Genomic DNA, 6,264 nt, shown 5'->3' with positions numbered 1-6,264 from the left:
CTGCCGATTATTCAGAATGATATATGCCGATACTGATAGTTAGATTTTTCTTAAGAAAAAAAAAAATCTCCCAAATATTGCTGCAAACTATAGAACCCTCTAATTTGGTACATTACTATAATATTAGAGGTTACAATTAACAACAATTCAACTTTATTTATTTTCATATATAAAAATTACACGTTAAAGGTATAGCGGAGGATTTTCATTTTCCGGGTGGATCATCAAGACTATTGGTCCTCCTAGTTGTCAATCATTCTGGTGATATGTTTACGTAAGGCCGTCGTACGTGCTCGTCCCTTGGTAGTTTTCGCTTTCTGCGCATGCGCACTTTCAGGTGTATATGTGTGGTGAGCTACGGTTTCAGCCATTCATTTGAAAATGTCTGAGGGTCGCAAGAGAAAAAAAGTCTACGAGGTGTATGAGAAGAGAAAGGCCGCAGAAGAAAGAAACAAGACCAGAGTGTTTTTGGGAGAATATTTCACACGCTGGCGTGCACTAAAAGCACAGGTTGGGCTTCCCACTGATGCCTCAGTCGCGAAGTTTCTACTCGACAGGTAAAGTTTGGCATGCTATTTGGAGAAATCCATTTAAAATCACTGCTAGTAAAAGTTAATGTAAGCTATGATTAGCGATGCAAGTCACGCACCGCGCAGACACGGTAAACATCTCAATTTGCTCTCTCGTGCACACGTTTAATAGGCGTTTCCTCTCGGGAGCAGGTAGAGCGCATGTGCATGTGCATTTTTTTCAAAAAGTGGAGAGGGCGGTTCTTTTCTAAAATTCGGGGAAATCCTCCGCTATACCTTTAAGTAAAAACTTAAATGTTTGTAGGCTATACAACTATACAATACAGTTGCACATAGTTTTCATAAGCACTTGTCTTCATGGCAAATTTATTCAAATATATATAATATATCAAATTAAATTAGCTCCTCTAGTGTTTTTTATTGCTAACCAAACGAACTGTGAATATCAGATACATTTCCCTAGGTAAATGCAACGTTAGGTGACATTGTTCACAAGTAGTTCACAATGTAGGCCTATATAGCCTATCTGTGACTAGCCTACAGCGATCTGTCACGTCACATTTAAAAGCATCAAAACGCCATTTATTGTTGAATAAATTAATTACATTCATGGTTTGAATTTCATGATAAAATGAACAGAATTTGAAAGATGTTTCTTATCATAAGTAACAAAGCACAAATCTCTTTGCGATTATTGGACGGGAGGCGGGCTACAAATAATGTTTGTTGTAGGGAAAAACTGAGGGCCTGGCTTGAACTGCGGGTGATTCATAGGGTCAAACAGAGACTGCTTTTAGCTTTTTTTTTAACTGTTAACTGTTTATTGTTGCGTCAACTTGCCCTAAATTCAACACAAGAGAAATTTTCTTCACACACAGTATGAGTTGCAGTCTGGCACGTTTTCCGCACCCTTTTGATTGACAGGATAGGCTATATTCGGCCCTGATCATCGTCAATTTTTAAACAATGATGGCCGATAGTGAAAATAATAGCTTTTATCGGCCGATTCTGTTTATGTGCATCTCTACTACATGCAGTACAATAGGCTATTTCATTCGGAACAACCAAACTCTTATGTCTTTACATGGCCACCACAATGTCACCAATTTACATTCCATACAGAGTCTATGAAGTTTAATGTAGGACCTATGTGTTCACATTGCTTATTAAAGCATTCAGTTGTAAACAGGGCTATGCTCTTCATATGAATAATTACATACAGTATCTGTTTTTACAAAAACAACATACATAATTCAAGATTAGCTTATTCATCACTAATCTTGTGTCAGTGAATCTGAGTGTATAATTTCTTGTTTTGTTTATGTATTAAAAGTAATGATGATGGCCAGTTTTGAGATTAAAGTTCATCATATTCATTGCTACAGGACATGTGGGAACAGAGCCATTTCCTCTCGATGACAGATCAATTTCCTAGATTTACCTTTTAGATGTTGGAGGTCTATTTTAGAGAGAATGGTCATTGTTCTTACTGGTTAAACCTCAACTGTTAAACGTACATAGACCACCCACAGAATATGAAAACATGTGGCTAACATGTTCATAAACAACATCGAATGAATAAATGTATTAATTAGCCCATATTGAATTGCATTTCCAGGACAATGGAGACTGGCTGCAGACCTTCACTCTCAACCTCAAATGCACTTTCTCTGGTAATACACAGTTGTTGTTTTTTTATGCTGTACTGTTGTCTGTTTAGAGCAATTCAGTGTTATGCATCAGCATTTATTGTAGCTACACTTTTTGGACTTTGTCTTTTAGACAATAATTGTAAGAACACAACCAGCGGGGGAAAAAAAGGGACTAAAAGAAGAAAAAGTATTTTAAAGTGCCAAGATGTGAGGTTTCCATCTGCGTTGTTTTCATGGTAACATACTTTTGAGTTTCTCCTGCTTACCACCGTGCTTTTTGGTTATTGTTATTGTTTTTGCATCAAACATAGAGCTTTTCTTTCAAGCCACGCATCTCAATTTTCACTTCATTAGATCACCAGAAGTTTCTTCCAAAAGGTTTCATGTTTTGTCTTGGAATCTAGAAAACCTTAGACGTGATTTAATGCTTGCTTCTCTCACAGGCTTTCTTCCAAATCTGACAGGCTGGATAAATGGTTATGTCTGTTATATCGGTTATATCTTTCTACATAAAAAACAAACAAAAAACAGAGCATGCAGAAACTTGGAATGTGGGTACTGTAAGTAGCCAGGATTTGTCAAAAATCCAAGTTATGCTTCTCTGTGATTTCACAAGTTTGAAAACCTCTCAATTCAGTATTCCGACGAACATCTTTGTGTGCTCACTCATCTCAAGGAACATTTGTTCTTTTCGTCTTCTCTTTTGGAACTTATGGGATGATATATTCAAAAAAATTTTTTATTGAATACTAATTTAGTCTAATTTAGAATGAAATGGCTGTGGACTAAATGTATGAAAATGTTGACAGTCATTATAGGACAGCAAAAAAAGATAAATTGATTCTCTGTTGTTTATTAATTCTATGAAAATGTTAGATTAAGTTAGATTTGATTATATATTTAGGGATATTAGGTAGCGCCACAGCACATCATAAACAACGCTAAATAATATAAACAAAACATCATTAAAATAAGTCATTAAAACACAATCAATTTGATGTTTGACTCTGGGTTTCATCCGCTGTCCTCATTGAACTGTAACACAGACAGATGTATAATTAATGTTAAATAAAAAAAGAATTAAGTCATAGGGGCCTAAATGAAAAGACAATGATAGATAGTGATTTTATGTGCATAAATAAAGCGGTAGTCTACAGCATTGTTTAGGCACATTGTAAGGCAGGACAGTGGGCAGTGTTGCATAACATAGCAGGCAGGCTTGATAAGATTAATGTCTCAACTAAAGAAGACATAAGTTCATGCAGACTTCACCGTTACTCTACTTGGATGACTGATTTCTGATTAAAAGAAAAACATTCTGCTTAATCCTAGACAATTTTTACTAACCATGGTTTACAAAATGTCTCAGTTGAGTATTTGCCTTATTAGACGATGACAGACAAATTGGGAGAAAAATAAACAGCAGGCCATTCTAAAATCAACTTGAAATAACAGTGTGCGAATATAAAGTAGCTTGTTATACAATATCAGACATTGTTTAGAGAAGATAAAAACATGCTAGAACTTCATCATCATCAAATTCAAACACTAAGTCTTAGTTTTCAGTGGGTAAAAACATGTTTTCACCCTTCAAATATCTTTTTTTTTTTAAACATTTGTAATTGAAGCTGCAGGTCATATAATTCAATGGGCTTTTCATTTGCCTGTGGTTCAGTAAGTCAATCAGTTTTTTTCAATTTTATTATTATAACTTAAATGGAAATTAGAAAAGAGAAGTGAAGAAGCAAAAATTGTTGATTTTTGTATTGTCTCTACCCTTACAAGAGGAAAAGTGTAGAAAACCTTAGACGTGATTTAATGCTTGCTTCTCTCACTCACAGGCTTTCTTCAAAATCTGACAGGCTGAATAAATGGTTATGTCTGTTATAGAGAAACAATTTTTTTTTTTTTTTTTTATATCCAAAAGTAATATCCAAAGAACAATAATGTCCACATTTAGGTAAACGTAAGTCCATTTTGCCATGTAATTTTGATACGTTTTTTTTTTTTTTTTTTTTTTTACAAAATATTTGTATGTGAACTTAATAAAGTGTTAATAATGAATAAATAAAGAACTTAATAATACCTACCTATTTTTTTTTTTTTTTTTTTTTTTTTTTGATATGCAGGAAATAGTTTTTACAAAATAATATACAAATACTATACATTTACAGAGTGACTTTAACAGCTCACCTGAGTAGGCCTAATTGTTGTCAAATGTTAAAGACCACCCTTTAGACATGATTTTTTTTTTTTTTTTTTTTTTTGATTCATTGTACATCTAAGTTTTAAGCACAAATAAAAAGAACAATCAGGATAGATCTTAATGACCCCTCAAGAGTAGGTTTTACTGTGATATACGATTGTGTTGTCCCAGTATAAATCAAGGCTGTGGGCCACACTGGTCAGTCAGTGAAGATGTATGCTGCTTCCATGAAAGACCAATAATACAGACTGAGCAATAAAACCAGCCACTAGCTGCATGGCATCTAAATGGCCACCCAAAATGATGCTTGTTAGAGTCCTGTCTGATCCTGTCCGCTTAACCGGAGAAGGAATGCAAGATGACAAAGAAGCCCTGAGAGAGGCAATGAAAGATTTTTTTTTTTTTTTACTGTCTGACTAGTTCACAGCAGACCCATATTCATAGCACAGGGAGGATGATGAAGTACATTCTAGATAGTCTTATTATACAGCTTTCTATACTTGATTCTGATTGGTCATTCGCAGCATTTAGCAGTCAGATATTTCCTGATATTCCATGTTGTCCATAGCCATGCTGTATATCAGCTATATAATAGAGTTGATTGTATCAACTCTCCCGTTTCATATAAAGCAACTAGCACCATTTTGCCTTTCATTTATTGATTGCAGTGACTTCAACAAACCAGTATTATTGTTATTATTGACCGATTTGTACGTTGCATTGGATACATTTATCCAATTTATTAAATGGAATTGTATTATAAAATAAAAAAAATGAAATGGAATTGTATGTATAAAATACATTTATTTTCTTAGTTGAAGAATGTCCATGGTTTTCATGTCCATGTATTTATTTATTTGGTGGGTAGCCAAATAAAGACATATGAATAAATAGATATGACTTTAAGAGGAAGTATTTTAATTAAAGATACTCTTCTGGTGGTGACTCAGCACTTTTCAGCAAAATCTGATCTTGTTACAGTTTTGGCAGAAATGAGAGTATATTAAAAATAAGTAACTTATTTTTATCTTGGGACTGTAAATAGTAATCTAATGTTAACAATATTTGAAACTTTAAGTGAAAATTTAAATTTAAATTAAATTTAGATGTGGATTAAGGTAACTGACCAGCACAGCAGCCAGCAAATTATGAATGAGTGGATAACATTGAATGAATCGCTAAGTGAACAACATTCTTGTTACCTTTCGAATGTGAATTTGCACTGCATCCTCTAGAGGACACTTTGAGGAACGCCTCCAGCGTGACGGGTGTCTGAAGCATGTGTTTAAACATGACAGTGTCATTGGCAGACGACAGTCCCTGACGTCACTACTGGTGCGACCGTGAGTATAAAAGGGAACCTGTATTAGACATAATCAGCTTTTTTGTCTTCAGGAGAGAAAAAAAGAAATCTGTTTGTTTTGAATCATGATTTTGGCGATAGTGGATGCATCCTCTGACAAGCGTTTCAGGAAGTGTGCGCTGCCGTGTCAGCGTTATCTTACACCGGACGATACACTTGTGCGTCATTTGTTTTGGAGAGGATCATGTGCGTTCTGTTCTCGAGGGAGCAGAATGTGCAGATTGCAAGGGCGTCTCCATTGCTTCGTTTATGTCTGTCCCTTTTCTAAAAGGAATTAGGACAGGCGTCTGCACTCCCCGGAGACTCAGAGAGGTCAAGCTGCTGGAGGAATTCGATCGAGGTATGGCTATCTGTCATACCCCTGCCACTCATTCTAGTGAGCAGCTATATGGACGTGACTTCTCTTGAGTCATCCGATCTAGCAGACAGTGCCCTTTCGGCTTCCAGACAGGAAGAGCAGGATGTGGCTGTGGAGGGTGAATTACTTTTTATCACATGAATTATGCAAACGTT

Source organism: Rutilus rutilus (assembly GCF_951802725.1).
Source record: "Rutilus rutilus genome assembly, chromosome: 7".
Lineage (NCBI taxonomy): Eukaryota > Metazoa > Chordata > Actinopteri > Cypriniformes > Leuciscidae > Rutilus > Rutilus rutilus.
The sequence above is the reverse complement of the archived record's forward strand: the minus strand, read 5'-3'. Positions refer to the sequence as shown.